Genomic DNA, 14,496 nt, shown 5'->3' on the forward strand with positions numbered 1-14,496 from the left:
GCCAAAAAGAATTTCTCCTGAGCTGTGTATTTTTGTTTTAAAAGGATCCTTCCTGTCCTCTTTGTCCACGCCAGCAGGAGTCAGCCACTCAGGGAAAGAACCCTCCTACTGACGGAAGGAAAGAGTTAAGGCCACGCCCAGAGTATTTACTCCACCTTTGACCTTGGCCTGGCCACACCCAGAATATTTGACCTTGGCCTGGACGTGGGTGGCAGTCAGGCCCTTGTTCTTCTTGGGAGGAACAGCATGGGGGTCCTTACCTCAGGGCCGGAGGGTATAAAGGACTTGGCGATGGTGAATGCTGTGGACCAGACATGGGCTTTGTTTTTCAGACAGCTTTTCACTGCTGTGACTAAAGGACCGACCAGAACAGCTGTGGGGGGCGGTGGGGAAGGTTTATTTGGAGGCTCAGGGTTTCAGAGGTCTTAGTCCACAGAAGGCCAGCTCCATTCCTTGGAGCTCGTGGAGAGGCAGAACATCACGGTGGGAGATCGGGAAGCAGAGAGAGAGAGACTCCATTACCACGCCCCAGTTCCCGCCTCCTCCAGCCACACCTTCCACCTCAGGTACCACTCAGTTAACCCCTATCAGGGGACTAAGTCACTGACGGGGTTAAGACTCTTACAGCCCAATCATTTCTCCTCTGAACCTTCTTGCCTTATCTTACCTGTGAGTTTCTGGGGGGACACCTCATCTAGACCCTAACAGGCTTGAATTTGAGTCTCAACATTTTAAAACCGTGTTGATTTTGTTTGAAAAGTGAGGTTGGAGAGGAAGGCAGCCTGGGTCACTGGGTTGATGGATGAGAGCAGGCTTTTCATGCTAAGTAGAAACTTCTGTGATGATGGGAATGTTCTATATTTGTGTCAGTCAATACGTTAGCCACTACCCACATGTGGCCCATGAACAATATGGCTAGTGTGACTGGGAAACAGATTTTAGTTTTATTTCATTTTAATTATTAAACATTCAAATTGACAAAAAAAAAAAAAAAAATTCAAACGCCTCAGGTGACAGATGGCTGCTATACTGGATGCACCACTAGAGGGCAGCACTGGAGGATTTCAAGCAATGCAAGTGGTACTTTCTGAAACTGTAAAAAATGAAAGGATCAGTGACTTTCTTTGTTCCCCTGATGATTTTTTTTTTCTCCTTTTGGACAATGAACACAAATCCTGGGAGTAATTGACCTTCTTCACAGGGACACTGGAGGGCAGCAGTGGGCATTCCTAAATGCCCAACTGCACTGGCTTCCTGAATCCCTTGGTAATGTTTTGCATGTGACTGATGCCTAGCCAGCCACAGGAGAGAATGGCCAGGATGCTGTTTGTTGAGCTCTGTCCTCTCTGCCTGAGCTTCGGGAAGGTGGGGTTTGGATGCTGTACAAACAAATACAAGTCTCCCTGTTGGCTGGTCTCTGTAGAAGTCGAACTCTTGGCTGCTCAGCCTGTTTTGTTTTGAAACCAAGTTCAGAAAAAACAGAGGGAGGAAAAAACAGCTCTGAACTTGGATCCAGGAGATCTGAGTCGGAGGCCCAGCTTGGCTGTCTGCCTGGGATCCTGGGCTAGGTGCATGGCCTTTCTGGGCCTGTGGATCTCATCATTGCTGCAGAGATGATAATAATGCTCCGTTTTCTGCCTGGTACAAGGATCTGCATCCACACTGCCTCCCATTATCTCCTTTTCACTATTTGATGGGGCCCTGTATCAGTCCACTTCCCATCACTGTAGTAAAGCACCTGAGACGACCAACTTATAAAGAGAAAAGTTCTTTTTGTTTTTTAATTTTTGATTGCAGTTTTCAAGGTTCCAGTTCCTGATTGATTGGTTCTGTTGTTTTGGGACTGTGGCAAGACAGAACATCATGGTGGGAGTGTATACTGGAGCACTCACCTCACCTCAGTAATCAGGAAGCAAAAAAAGAGGGAGGGAAGGACAGGGATCCCACACTCCTTTTGAGGGCACTGCACTAATGACCTAAACACCTCCCACTAAGCCCCACCTCTTAAAGACTCCATCACCCTGGGACCAAGCCTTTAACACATGGGCCTTTGTGGGATATTCAAGATCCAAACTGTTGCAGACGGAATAGCGATATCTCCAGTTTGCAGTTGAGGCTGCTCAGTTTCTGACAGATGAGGTGATGAGGCAGTTTACCCAGATCACAAAGCCGATTGGTGGCAGAGCCAGGGTTTGAATCCAGGTGTGTCTAACTCCAAAGCCTGCATCCTTTCTGCTCCATCATGCCAGTTGGCATGGGCCCTCTGCTTCCTGGATGTTGGGGATGGAAGTAGTTTCAAGGAGGAGGCAGGGAGTGGGGAAGCCGGAGTGGATGGCTTGAGTGTCCTCCAGCCATAGAGGTCTGCTGGCACAGCCCTGGATCCTGACCCCAGGTCCCAGTGACCTCATCTGATAAATGGGAGTGATTCTGCTATGAGCTTCAAAACTCACTTTGAAGATTAAACAGAATTTTGATCGTGAAGGCATTTTGCACCGTGGGTCATCATCAATATTTATAAAGCAGCAAACATTTAAAATTCTTTTTTTGTTGTTTTTGGTGGTACTGAACCCAGGGGCCCTCTACCACTGAGCTACATTCCCAGCCCCTTTTAAACATTATCTTTTATTTAGAGACAGGGTCTTGTTAAATTGATGAAGCTAGCCTCAAACTTGCAATCCTCCTGTCTCAGCCTCCAGAGTTGCTTGGATTGTAGGTGTACCACAAACACTGTGCTCGGCACAACCAGCTTCTAGAAGAAGGAGGTCTGTGAGGTCAGGAAAGTGGAAAGGAGCAGGAGGGACCTCTGCTGGGAAGCCAAGAGGATGGGGGTGGTTCTGGTTGGGGATGGCTTGGGAAAAGATTGGATGGGAGGCTCCACAGTGTCTGGATGTGGCAGAGAAGGTCCCCCTAGTGGAAGTTATGTGAAGCTGCAGCTAGGAAGGTGAGGAAGTACTTTATGTGGTTCTGAGCCAGGGGTAGGGGGCTTGCTAGGAGGGAGACAACTTGCAGAGAATCAGGTGGTTGTTGTTTTCATTCCCTTTTAGGGAAACATCTGACAACTCGTGCGCACCACTGGGACAACCTCTCTGGTCACTTTGGCATCTCCTGGGCTCTGCTGTGGGGCCTCTGCTCTCTTCTTCTGAGACTGGCAGAAGTTTCTGGCCCTCTTTCCCACCTTTCAGTCCTCTAGCCCCTCCACTCTCCACCTACTGAGGGTCCCACTTTCTCCTGGGTTGAGCCTGCTGGGGGTCTTCCCTGGTCCCCCTGGTGAGGATGGATTCGGAAGTGAGGGGGCACATGGGGTTGGGGTGGGGGCACTCAGATTGGCCCAGCTTCAGGACACAGTATCTGAAAATCAGTGGACCCCCCGGGGTGGGGAATTGCTGCTGGCAGTTCGCCCACATCTCACTGTGCTGAAAGAGCGTCTGTTCCCCTTCTCCTGAATCACTGTCAGAAATGTCCTTCTCTGGTTTGGTTCCCCCGGGCGAGGCAGTGCTGGGCTGAAGGGAGGGGAACAGGAGACTCCTTCCACCAGATAGGAATGGGGGACACATGGAGAGCAGCGAGGACTCCTTGACCGTCTGTGCCCAGGACACGGGGTCACGCCCACTCGCAAAGGCTACTCTGCTTGACGCCCTTCCCTCCTCAGCCTCCAACATCAGACACCTGCTGTGACTTCTCAGGGTCCTCCTGGGGGCTCCACAGAGGCAAATTCACATGCCCAGCCCAGCAGGAGCTTAGGGACAATTCCACTGATTCCTCCTTTGTGGGGAAACTGCCACCCTGAACTCAGGGTGCTCCCACCTGCTGCCCTTGTCCCATGCCCCTGCCCTGCTCATCAGTGTGCCTGTGGAGCTTCTGCCAGGACCCTTTGGTGCCATCCTCCCTGCTACAGTAACCACTCTGGGGACCAGGATGAGCCCTGAGAGTTGCAAACTTGCACCCAGCAACATCACCCAGCAGAGACCCATCAACTCCAACCATGGCACTGAATTCCTGTCCCACCCTGAGTGGTCCTTGTCCCTGAGCTGATCCCCTGCTCTCCCTGTGTGTAGGGGTGCCAGGTTAGCTCAGGTGCAGGTAAGGGCCATGGAGTCAAGACCCCAGCCTCTGGGAGTTGGGTAGAAGCAGGCTTGTGGCAAGCAGCCTGCAAACTTTTTTATTGCAGGAACAGCTATACATTTTATGTTTCTTGCCCAATCACAACGTGCCACGGGGGATCAGACCACCAAGCTCCTATACAGGTTCCCTTAGTAACACTAGGTCAACTTGGGGCAGTTGTTTACTTTCCTAGGTGGTCAGAGCGGAATGCTCCTCTCCGCAGGTTTTCCTGATGGGCGTGAATGTGCGAAGGTTCTCCTTTTACGCACTTGAGACTTTCACTGCTGCTAGTGAAGACTTAGGATTTCTCCCAACACCTGTGGCTCCCAAGCACCCATCCCCAGTTGCTGGGCCTTCCCCTTGCCTCCACCATCTCCTCTCTTTGCACAGGAAAGAAGCAATTTGTTCAGGAAACAAGGATGTTGGGTTTTATGTCTTTGATCTCTCTCTCCAAAGAACAATCTTGCTGAAGAATTTGAAGAGGAAAAACAGCCACCAAGAAGTTTTTCTTTCCAAGAAATGATGTTTTTCCTCACTCTTTTATTTTTATGTAAAAAGGTGGGGGTGGAAATTAATCTGTACTCAGAAGAGATAAGAAAAAGGACTTGTTGTCTCCTAGGCTGTGCCCAGGTGTGACTCTGGATCCAGGAACCGAGTGGGAAACTTCTTTTTCTTAAAACCCTCCTGTGCTCCCTGCTCACTTAGTTCAGTGCAGGTACAAACTCCTCATCAGAGTCCATGTGACCCCCTTCCACTGTGGTCTCTTTCTCTAACACTTCACCCCACCCCCCACATCCAGATTGATCCACTCTGTTCAGCCCTAGACTTCCAGTGTTAACAAATCCAGAATGGTCTGCCTTGTTCAGCCCACCGTTATCCATGCCAATAAACTCAGGAAGGTCCACTCTGTCCAACCCAGGACATCCTAGCTGGAGAATCCAATAGCTGTTCTATGCCAGCTCCGTTTAGCAGGAATATTATGGGTGCATAATATTAGCAGGAATATTATGGGTGCAAAAAAGATAAAAAGGAAACAGTAGAATCAATGCTGATAATGTTTATTTAGCTCAATAGATCAAAAATAGTATCAAGTCAACACAGAAGCCATATAAAATGATTCGTGAGCTATTTCACCTTTCTTTACACTGTGTTTTGAAATTTGGTGTGTATTTTATACTTACAGTACACGTCTCAATTCTGATATTAATATTTCATTGGGAATACTTGATTTGTATTTAGGTTTCACAAAATATAAATTAGATTTGGGTGAAATAAAATGTTTAGTTCTTCAGTTTCACCAGCCACTGTGAGTGCTTGGTTGTATGTGGCTGGTGACTAGTGATTTAGGCTGCACGGTCCTACACTGTTCTACCCAGGACTGTCCACCAGTGAATTCAGGATGTTTTACACTTTCTAGCTATGGACCAACTCTGCTTCACCCATGATGGTCTACATCAGGGTTTCTCAGAAGTGACCCTTTTGCTTTTTAGGATGGTTAATTCTTTGTTGGGGTGGAGGATGGATGTTTTGTGCATTGTCGGATATTTAGCAGCATGGTTGATCTCTCACCACTAGATGCCAATGAACTCTAAAGTGATGAGAATAAAAAATAAATAAGTTGGGCACACCTGTAAATCCCAGCAGCTCAGAGGCTGAGACAGGAGGATCACAAGTTCAAAGCCAGTCTCAGCAACTTAGGAAGGCCATAACTTAGTGTCTCAAAATAAATAAAAAGGGCTGGTATGTGGCTCAATGGTTAAGCACCTCTAGGTTCAATCCCTAAATATTCTCAGACATTGACAAATAAGGGGAAGTATCGTGACCACCCCCTTGCCTGGCTGCTGTCCCAACAGTTTGAGAACAATAGTCGACTCTGTCCAATATAGGACTATCTATACTGACAAATTCAGTATTATCTACACTCTCCAACCCAGGAGCACTCATGCTGTCAAATGCAGGATAGTTCGCCTGTGTAGTTCAAGGTTTTCCATATTGGTCTATACTATTCTGTACGGTACTTCTCATACTCCTTAGTCTTGGGTGATCTATGCCAGAGGTCATGAATTAGTAATTCAAGAATAGACTCAGTCCTGAAGATCTGGTTCACGTGGCTTCGACAGTGTTTCAGATATTAGAAGTAATTGCCAACAGGGGTGGGGGGGAGGGGGAAAATGGCAGAATGAATCAAACAACATTGCCCTGTGTAAATTTATGATTACACGAATGGTATACCTTTACTCCATGTACAGAGAATCAAAATGTATCCCATTTGTTTACAATTAAAAAAAATAAAATAAAATGTAGAATCTACGATATAGAAACAGAAAAAAAAAAAAAGAAGTAATTGCAAACATTTTAAAATCCAAAGATTTCACTTAAAAATCTGGAGTTTACCTGCAGAGCTCTGGTCTCACAGAGGCCCCATTCCCATTTAGTAGCTGTCGGTTGGAACTGAGTCCTGATTGTTCTCTTAAAGTGCGGGCATGTGATCTCTCCACTTTGTGTTACCCCATCTGCACCCAACTCATTTAATATATTCATAATACCCTCCTGAGCCCTCTGGGCATTGGAGACATGCTCTTGGGTCCACACTGATCTATTGTATTAGTCAGGGTTCTCTAGAGGAACAGAATCAATAGGAAGTATGATTATAAAAGGGGGATTTACTAGACTGGCTTACACAACCAGAAACTGGATAGTCCACAATGGCCATCTGCAACTGGAGAGGTAGAAGAAGAAGCAGTTGCTCAGTCTAAGATGCAGAAGCCCCAGAACAAGAAAAATCAACAGTGCTACCCTAGTCCAAGACCAAGGCTTCTGGAAACTACCTGGGGAATCACTGGTAGAGTCCAATATCCTCAGACGATCTAAGCAAGAAGCTATTCAAGAAGAGCCGAGCTTGCATCTGTATCTGCTTCCTTGTTCTTCCAACTTTTATTCCATCCTATTGGGTGGTGCTACCCATGCTTAGGGAGGGTCTCCACTTCAGTTCACTATCCCACATACCAATCATTCGTAGGACATGCCCTCATTGACACACCCAGAGGCCTCTTAATCATTGGTATCTCTTAATCCAACCAAGTTGACAATTCAAATTAACCATTACACCTATACAAGTCTCATCATTGGTCAGTCCAAGTTGGTTTGGGAGAAGGATATCAAGGAGGTCTGTATGTTCGAGTCACCCATTCATCTTTTGAAAAGTATGGATTTCTGGGCCTATCTCAGACTTTTTAAAGCAGAAACTAAGGGGCAGATGTATTTTTCAAAAGTTTCACAGTTGAGTCTGGGGTCCCCCAGTTAGAAACTACTTGTCCAGATGGGCCACTCTAGGCAGGTTATCCATAGCAGAAAGCTCACTGGGGTCATCTCGGGTCTCTAGGTGGGCTCTGTGATTGCCCAAAGGCTCCTGACATCATTGTCCAGGAAGGCAGCTGACCTTGGATATTACCTTGCTGACCCAGGGGACAGTTCACCATCAGTGAAGTGAACTGAATTAGTTCCTTTCCCCCAAATGGGTGCTATCCCTGAATCTGACTCTGTATCCTTGGAGAATTCATGGGTCAGAAGCTAACTTGTATTCCCACTGTGGTGGCTATTGGAAACTCTGTCCAGTTCCCTCCCCAGGGCTTAATAAGCTCCCTCTGCTGCTGTCATGGTCAGTTCATGCTGGGATACTCACTGGATATTGACCTCTGCTGGTGGGAACTTCCATGATCCTGATGAAAGCCAGAGACTTATGAATGGCTGTCAGGAGTCCTATTAGGGCCTGTCTCCTTGCCTCAGTTTGGAGCCTTCCCAGTTCCTGTAGGATTGGCCAAGACCTCAGGTGCATTGTGGGACAGCTTCTCCCTCCAGTCAACATCTTCCTCATTTCCTTACAGGTGGATCTCCTGGGAACACTTCTCGATAAACCTCTGCATACAAATATTACTTCCAGAGTCTGTTTCCAAGGAAGCCACTCTAAGACACCCATCTTCTTGGCAGTTCTGTGCTAAGACCTGGCATCTTTTCAGCACCAAGATAATCATCTTAGAACATCTGGGTCCCTTTATGGCTTAAAATTCCATAGAAAAATGGGCTTTCCAGCTGTGGCTCGTGACTGAACGTCTGCTGTTTGCTGAGCAAGTCCCTGGATAATTTGGATACTGTTGTGGCCACCTCAGATGTTGATATAAAACAAAGAGAGGCAGTGAGAAGCACATTCCATTTAAATAATCAAACAAAATCCAAGCGTTTGTACACCACAGCTGTTTAGGAGGAAACTGCTCCAGCTCCTTGGTTCCCTCCAACGAGGGACCTTCTGTCTTCTGAAGTGGTGTTTGTCTTGTGTTTTTTACTGAGAAGAGCAAGACTCAGGTTTTTGTTTCCTAGGTGACCAATCCAAACTAGAAAGGCATGTTTTGTAGTCAGGCGAGGACTTCACTGTATTCACTGTATTGAACACCCAAGTGATATTTCCAGAAAATATCTGGCCAGGTCAGTCCCCTGCCTAGGAGCTCCTGGGGGTACTCCGTCATCTTCAGAATGAAATTCAAGTTCTTTGATCTGGGATTCAGGGTCCTTTTTGATTCCCAACTTCCTCTCAAGGCAGTTCTCAGGCACTTCAGACTCCAGCCCAAATAAATCACGGAAACTTTTCTTGAACATGCCCTGATTATTTGTGTCTAGGTATAAATGAATGTGCTATTTCCTCTTCCTAGAAATCCCTCTGCCCTTTGTGTGATGGAAGAACTTCTACTCATCTGTCAAGACTCATTTTGAATATCACCTCCTCTGGGAAGCCTACCCCTCATTGCTCCAGGAAGAACTCATTGCTACCCCTTCTGGGATTCCACTACATCTGAAGCCCTTTCTTAGCATAGCTTAGTCTCATGCCACTGGTGTCTGCTTTTTGATGGAGGATGAAGGGCACAAGTCTCAGCTGACCATTGATATGAATCAGTGTACACTGCCAGTTCTTTCATTCCCTGGCTGGGGATCAGCCCATACCATAGTGGAGAGAGACATTCATTTAAAGGGTGTGCATTTGAAGTTTTCAATGAAATGAACATGTCTTGCCCCAGGCACCTTTGATAGGAGCTGTCCCAGATGTTTATTCTGCTCTGGCCTAAATTCTGGTCTTCTCTTTGTCCCAGGTGTTCTTGCTCTGGGACATGTTGATCTCTAATAGTAAAAATCATCTGGAGATCTCATATTAAAATAGAATTAGAAAAATCCAGGAAGAAAATTTCATATCTCCTACCTTCCCATCAGTCTCTGCCAGAAAGCTTCAGGGCAGGGAGGTACTGAGCAGCCCTCAAATCTTCCTTCTCTCCCTTCTTCCCAGTGAGTTGGATGGGGGTTCCCCTGGTCCAGAGGTATGCTGTCTGGTTATGTTTTTTTTTCACCCACTTCTAAAGTTTTCTCTTATAAAACAGTTTTGGATTTCAACACCACTTGCCTCCTAAGACAAGAAGGGCATCCCATGACCACGACATCTACTTTTCTGTTTAACGGGTACTTACACAGCGCTTACCACATGCCAGGGACTTTTCTTAACACCTCGATGATTGACATGTAGGATGTTTGCAAAGGGTGGAAGAGTCTTGGAATCAACACTCCTGGGGAAGCAGAGGGAGAAATTGAACTGCGGCATGGTCGCAACAGTTCAACCAGCCTCAAAGAACCCTGGAGCTGGGATGGTCCTCCAAAGTTGCCTGAGTTGGGACAAGGTGGCCAGGCTTTTACAACCCCATGTTGATCAGTCACTGACATAAGCTACCCTTGGGAAGAGGTGTGTTTCAGGCAAGGCAGTTTTCTGCAGCCAAGGCAATTCCCCAAAAGGCCAACAGCTGCAGCTGCAGGGATTTTGTTTCAGAAGTGGGAGGCATATCACAGTGTCCACCACCCACATACCATCTCATTTAATTCTAGAGCAATCTAGAGAAATTGCTACTAATATTGTCTCTGCTTTACAGATGAGGAAACTGAGGTTGAGGAAGTTAGCCTACTTTGCTCCAGGTCATGTGGTTCGTGCCTGGGAGAGCTAGAATTCCAACCCAAGAGTACCAGTCCCAAAGTCTTTGCTCCAAACCAGCCTTCGTCTCACTTAAGTAGCCCCAAGAGGCCCTGCGAGTGTTTCCTAATAGCTATGTAGAATTAAAAATCATAAACTCCAAATACTTTAAAACCAGACTTCATTAAAAGTTGAGACCAGAGGCTTCAAGCTTGAGCAGCAGGTGTCTTGAGAGGGCATAGTGCTTTTGAGAATGCAAAACCCTGGATTAGCCATTAGCCTTTATTTAGACAGACGAGAGAAGTGCAGCAAATATTTACATACCAGTTACCATGAAATTCAAGTTCAATCTGTATTTATTCTGTATCTTGTCATCATAAAGTTGATTTTCTGTCCAAGTATATTTCCTAAGGGGATGAGGAGCTTTCCTGAAATATTGAAAGGTTTATTTTAATAGTTCCAAGGACTGTAGACTTTTACATTTGAGACCATGAATATTTGTTATAGGAAACAAAATTTATTAGAATGTTCGTAGAAAACTGGGCTTGTTCACTTAAAGTCGTAAACTACGATTTTCATAAGAGGTTGACTTTATTCACCAACTCTGTGAAAATGAGCCCATGTGGATCTCGTCCTAATGAGCTCAACCAACACAAAAGACTGTGCTGATTCTCAATTAGGGACACAAATAAAGCCATTCGTCCTTGCAGGAAGATTATTTTTTGCAAGAAAATAAGTGACTCCAATGGAAAACTTCAAAATAATGCAGAGCTTGGGTTTTCCATGAAAACTGTTAGCCAGTGAGTGATGAACAGCCCCTCTGCAACCGGGGTCTGTTTTTCTGTTGACCTGCTCAATCGTGAGCCACAGAGCCGAGTTCAAGCTCTGGGTCTTTTCAGTTCTATTGCTAAGGCAGTTTGGTCTGGGGTGCTGTGGGTGGAATTCCCACCAAACCAAACGAAACACAACAAAACATGCTGGAGTTCTAACTGACGGTTCCCCAAGGTGTGATTTTACTTGGAGACAGGCTCTTTAAGGAGGTAACCAGATTAAAGTGGAGTTATTAGGCTGGGCCCTAATCCAATATGACCTGTGTCCTTATAAAGAGGGGCAATTTGGATATAGAGAAAAATGTGCAGAGGAGGAAGACCATGTGATAAAGAGGCACAGGGAGAAGAAGGCCATCTACAAGTCATAGAGAGAGGCCTGGGACAGATCCCTCCCTCCAGTCCTCAGAAGGAACCAACTCTGCCAATACCCAACTTCCAGCCTCTAGAGCCATGAGACCATCAGTTCCTGTTGCTAAGGCCACCCAGTCTGTGGCACTTTGTCAGCATAACCCGAGCAGATGAATACTTGGAGGGGCTTTCCTGATTTCTCTCTGAAGTGCTCTGGGTTTTGACAAGCCATATTATTATTCTCATCCTGCCTGCACTGCTTCAGAGGGGCAGAAGCAACTTCCTGGTGGGGGTCCCAGCTACCACAGTGACTTTCTGGAAAACCATTTATCAACTGCTCCCTGTTCTCTTGGAGGTCCTGGGTGGTACCACTTTTGGGGACATGATTGAGATCATAGCAAGTGGCCCTATGCTTCTCTGGCCACCTCTCATCTCTCTCTTCTGCTTCCCTTCCTGGGCCTGCCTTATGTCTGCCTCCTGTGGGCTGCATCCCTCACCCCTCGCCCCTTTCATTTCCACTGAGATCAGCCTCAGCACCCATGTAATACGCCTATCCAAACATCCCCTCTGCCCGCGACCTTGCAGCCCAGCTGTAATGACAGGTGCTCCAGCATGAGCTGCGCCGTCCGTAGGGAAGCACAGGTGCCCGTCCACCTGTCGGGACTGAGATTCATTTTCTTTCTAGGTTCTTGTTCTTTCTTGGGTATCATTTTTAAATGGAAATTGGCACCAGGTTGATGATAGCGAATCTGGAAAGTGAGAAAAGAAATTTATTTTTCACTGGTGAGCCAGGAAAATGCTTTAAATATAAGCCGTGGGTGCAATTGGGAAGTTGGGCATTGTGAGCGAGAGCTCTCTGCTTGAGTATAAATCTGTGAATTCCTGTCCATGGCTTTCAATATACAGCTGTGGATCGGTGTGTGCAAATGGACGTGCCTTTGTGGATCTTTCTATAGGGAGGTGTGCAGGTCCCCTTGTTTGGACTTCGTGTGTCTGCGTGCACGTATGCGTGTGTATGCGTGTGACTGAGTACGTAAGTGTGCACGTGTCGTAAATGTATGCATACTTGTGAGTGTTCCCAGACAGTGATGCTGGGACTGTACCAGGCAAGGGGAGGAGTGGAACTGGCTCTGACTGGGACGCGAGATGCCAGAGGAGATCCACTGAGGGATGAACATCCGCTTCTCCTGCCTGGGCTGCCCAAGTCAGTTGGACGCCAGGTCTAGGTTTAGAGACAGGTGCCAACTTCCTCAGCTCCTCCGCTGAGCCATGCCCATCCTACTGGCCTGGGCTCAAGCACACTGTCTTTGCTGAGAGCTTAGATGCACAAATGGGTCCCTCTGCCAGGAGCCAGGCTACAAAACTCCTCTGCTTTGCACACTCCATTCTAAGGCAGTGGTGTGGGAGGCACCTGGCCCTACTCACACCAGCCCAGACCACACCCATCTTTCATCTGGTCCTGTTTGGATATGGCCCAAGAATGGCCCTTAGCTCTATCATCACCTGGTTACTATGATAATTGTCCTTAAATTTGATTTAGCAAAGCGATACCCTGCATACCTCTCTTGAACCCCTCATTATCTCCAGCCTTCCAAGTTAAAGACAGAGGCACGTGACCAGGTTCTCTGGCACTTTTCTTGCAGCAAGTCCTTCTAAAAACTGCTGCCGCTGCTGATGGAGTTAGTGAGGTGACTCTATTTTCTGGCTTTCAGCCTTCATTTTGGGGGTGTGGTTCCACTCTCTCCCTGGCCTTGGCATTACCTTCTTACCAGCTGAGTCAGCCTCTCCCTCCACTCAGAAGGGGATGTATCTTGGTTTGTTCAGGCTGCTGTAACAGAATATCACCGACTGGGGGGCCTTATGAACAACAGAAATTTATTTCTCACAGTTCTGGAGGCTGGAAGTTCAAGATCAAGGTGCTAGTGGACTTGGTATCTGGTGAGAGCCTGCTGCCTTGTTCATAATGACTCTCTTTTTGTTGCATCCTCATGGGACAGAAGGTGCGAGGTAGCTCTCTGGGGTCTTTTTGCTAAGGGCATTAATTTCATTCATTAATGTGCCTCCCTGTGACCTAATCATCTCCAAAAGAATCCACCTCCAGTCGCCTTCAGCCTGGGGGTTTGGGTTCAGCAGGTGGAGTGTGGGAAGATTCAAGACCTCCGTTGAGAGCAGGTTGGTTCAGGCAGGCTTTAGGCTACTTGAGTCTTGCCTCATCCAGGGGTATCAGCCATCAAGGCCTTTCTCCTTGAAGTCCTGCCAGCCTCCCTCCTCTGAGGGACCCAAAGGGGATGGGAGCCAGGTGGTGACAACCTAATGGGTGAGGCTCAGTGGCCCTGCCCAGTAGATCTGAGGATCAAGCAGGACTGAGGAGTTTGGGGTGCATTTCCAGTAGATGGAATGAAAAAGTGCACAATTAAGAAGTGGAGTGAAGATGCCACACCCCGTGCAGAGGGGCCCTCAGGGAGGCAGAGTCAAAGGGTATAAAGTGCTAATGACCCCACAGAAGAGATGGGTGACTTGTGTCCTCCAACGCAACCTCCAAATGACAAATATTCTGCCTCTGTAAGCTCTGTCTTCGTCTCTCCTGCAGTGCCCAGTACAGACGGGGACATGGGTAGGTGTTGAATATCTGTTCCTCTCAGTCTTCATTCTGCCTGATCTTTTTGTCATTTTCAAGTGCCTTTGGATACTAAATTTTGTTCATGAACAGTCCATACCTCTCTTTCATCTCCCTCTTAAAAAAAATAGTTCTGTTTCTGGAGGGGTGGGCAGAACCTTCTGGAAGGGTGGGCAGAACCAGGACCCAGGTTGTGGCATTTTGGGTAGAGTCATATGACTTGGGCATAGGGTTGCAGATTAAGTACTGGACACCCTGAAACATTCAAATTTCAGATAAATAACAACTGCTCTTTTTAGTTATAAGTGTGTTCTTTGTAACGTTTAGGACATACGTATTTTTGTGTGTCCAATTGTATCTCTCCAAAAAGACTGATGTCTTTATAAGAAGAGGACAAGATGGTCAGGTGGAGGCTCAGAGACACACAGGGAGAATATCATGTAATGACAGAGGCAGAGAGTGGAACTTTTGTGTTCCCAAGCTAAGGAACACCGAAGATTGCTGGTTACACCAGGAGCTATGAGAGGGACACGGAGCAAACTCTCCCCTCAAGCCCCCAGAGAGAGCAGAGCCCTGCACACACAATTTCTGATCTAGCTTCC

Source organism: Sciurus vulgaris, assembly GCF_902686455.1.
Source record: "Sciurus vulgaris genome assembly, chromosome: 17".
NCBI lineage: Eukaryota > Metazoa > Chordata > Mammalia > Rodentia > Sciuridae > Sciurus > Sciurus vulgaris.